We start from the raw sequence: 3,285 nt of genomic DNA on the forward strand, positions 1-3,285 counted from the left end.
GAGGTTCACTGTTCAGCCTGGGAGTGGGCAGCCCCGTAAAACCAAATGAGACTAGCAAGGTACAGGAGTCCAGTGACAAGGGCCAGAAGGCAGAAGGGGACAAGGATGGTGGTGATAAGGAACCCAAATTTGAGTAAGGATATTATTGATGTGTTGTGAGATTTTTAACCGTTGTCATAGCACATTTGTAGTAACTGTTAAATGAGAAACTATTTTGTTCTGTAATCCTTCATCTTAAGTGAGAATAACAGCACAATTGGAAGAGTGTAGTCAATGTCACTGAACAGTGCATGTAGAAATTTTTGAAACGGTGTATCTTTGGCTATGTGTATTTTCACCAAAAAATAAAAATAAACAAGTTTGAGAAGTTAGACGGTTAATATGTTGTGGGGTTGTTAACCAATGTCATAAAACAACATGTGTACTACTGTTTCATGAGGAACTATTTGTTCTGTAAGCCTTCACCTGAAGTAGAATAAAACATAAAAAAAAAAAAAAGAATGTAAGTCTAGCCATGGTCACGTCAATTTTTCTGATTATATGGAAGAGGAAATGGTTGTGCATTAACAATTGTTAAGAGTACATTTAAATCATTATTCATTTATGGAATTGCATTAGTTTCTGAGTAATGTGGCATATGGATGATTCAAGGCAAAGCAGAGTCTTTGGAGTCATTTAGTTGCTCATTATAGCAATCTGTCATCCACTGTTGCCACCTGCAGACACTTTTCAATATTAAAAAAGTCATTACCAGTCAGATAACTGAATTGGCTTTACAAAACAAGTACAACAATATTTTTAGTTAATTTAAAATATTAAATCCCAAGAAGACAAAAAAAAAAGATGTTTATGTATTTAAGGATATTAACTATGTAAATTCCAAACACCATTGAATTAGTTTTATTTTAAGCAATAGATAATTTTGTTATTTTTTTCCACTCAGAACAATTTCTGTGTTTGAAATGTCAGTTTGTGTGTGTGTGTCTCATTCAACTCAATGCAAACAATATTAACACCAACAAAAATTTTTCCTCAAAACATCAGGAGACTTATTATCCTGGAAATGATAAACGCCAAAAATTTTTAATGTTTTTGCTGCTTTAGATTGTAATCACTCATTCATCTATTAATGTAATATACATTTATTTGGTATAGAGACTAAACTACTCTGTTAAACGCTGGGCTATTTAGTTAACACAGGAACTAAATATCTATGGAGTATATGTAATAGTCCGGGCCCTGGTGGTGCAGTGGTTAAGAGCTATGGTGTGCTACGGGTGCTAACCAAAAAGGTCTGCAGTTTGAATCCATCAACCACTCCTTGGAAATCTTATGGGGCAGTTCTACTCTGTCCTATAGGGTCGGTATGAGTCGGCATCGACATGATGGCAACAGGTTATGTGTAATAGTTGCATTACTGTTCATATAACTCTTTTATGATTATAGAAAAACGATACATAGTACATTAATTTATTTAAGTGGCAGTGCCGTAGAATGGATTATGTAAGAGTACAAATTTATGAGCCAGTCTACAGTCAAAATTCAAAGTCCTCTTATTGTTATCTATGTGCCACACACTGAATCTTCCCATACCTGAATTTACTCATCTGTCAAGTGAATAGTAATAAAAATAGTACATAACTCATAGGATTGATGTGAAAATTAAATTACCTTATATATCCATATCTCAGTCAATTGATTTTTAATTAATATTGATTTTTTTCTATCACTAAATGTGACAAAAATATATGAGACATACACTTTTTACGTGTGTCAATAGAGGAAAATGTGAAACGTATTTTATTTCCAAATACCTGTATATATACAACCTAATAGAAGATGCAATTAACTCATTTAATATAACATCATTTTACAAAGTTAGTTGTTAACATGGTCTCTTTTTAATTAGTAGTTAGGGAAAAAAATAAGAGAACTTGAAAGTAAATATCTTTTGCATTTGTTTTTATAATCTTCCCGTCAAAATAAAACTTTAATTTGAAAATTCAATTAAAATATTGTCCACTTTATTTCTAAGGTTTCAGAAGCAAGACACATGCATTTTTTAAAGGTATATTTGTTTTACTTTATTGTATCCACTGATTTAAGTCTTACCTCACGAATCATTGGCATAGAATTCATTAATGTATTTGGCACACCTTGCAAATGCTCGTTTGAGATTATGATAATATTAAGCCATGTCATTGATTGGCCAATGTTTTGAACACTGAGGAAAATATCAAGTGAGAAAAAAGCAAGACAGGACATCCGCAAGATGGTGGAGTAGGTAGCTCTAAGTTCCCTCTCTCCTACTGAAACACTGAAAAACAAGCAGAAACTGTCAGAACCAACATTGTCAGAATTTTGAGAAACAAAGGTTTACAGGAACTAAACAAATGTTTAAACAAGAAAAAGACTACTTGAAAATGATAGAAAAGCTGTGTGGCTTTTTACCTATCCATGTTCCATCCCTCTTCCTAATTTGGCATCCAGCTTGAAGATGGCTGCCTATCCTCCTAGTATTGGACCCTGGTGTCTGGTTTCTGAGGGAGCAAAGCCAACTTTATTCACAAATTATTGCGTTTGTCTCCTCTAGCCTGTTTGCTGACTACCAGAAGGACTGGCAAGGTGCTCCCCTCTGATTCACCTATTTTGCAACTAGCCAAGGCCAAAAAATATTGACAGCCATTGATAAAAACACTGTAAGAAAAAAAAAATCATAACTGCCTGGGTTAAAGTAATACAATTCAAACATACAATAGACTCATTAAAGACTGAGAGTAAAAGCTAGGGAGAGAGTTTCTTAGGAAAATTAGGGAATTCAAAAACACCTGTTTATAAGGGAGGATTTTGTACTCAGGCCAAAATGCTTATTCAGAAAAGATATAAGAAACCCTAAGCTTTTACCTCAGGCTGATATCTGGGCTCAATATAAGCCAATCTGTAAAGACTAGAAGAAGTGGTTTGTTGTTGCTTTTTGTTTTTTGTTTACTTGGTTGATAGGTTGCTTTTTGGTTTGTTTTTTTTAGCTCCAAGTGTTCAAGGAAATCTCTGCCAAAGCACCAGCTAAACAAAAGCTAAAGAAACAAAGACTATAGTGACCACACATGACAAAGAATATAGTCTTTCAAAAATACTTTGGATAAGCCACTAAACAAATCAGGTACTACACCTGCAACAGTGAGACAACAAGACAAAACCAGCACAACCTGGAGAAAGGGGGGAGGGGGGACTGATTTTCAGAGTTATCACATTACAATATTCAAATGTCTAATTTTCAACTGCAAA

Source organism: Trichechus manatus, unplaced genomic scaffold, assembly GCF_000243295.1.
Source record: "Trichechus manatus latirostris isolate Lorelei unplaced genomic scaffold, TriManLat1.0 scaffold00129, whole genome shotgun sequence".
Lineage (NCBI taxonomy): Eukaryota > Metazoa > Chordata > Mammalia > Sirenia > Trichechidae > Trichechus > Trichechus manatus.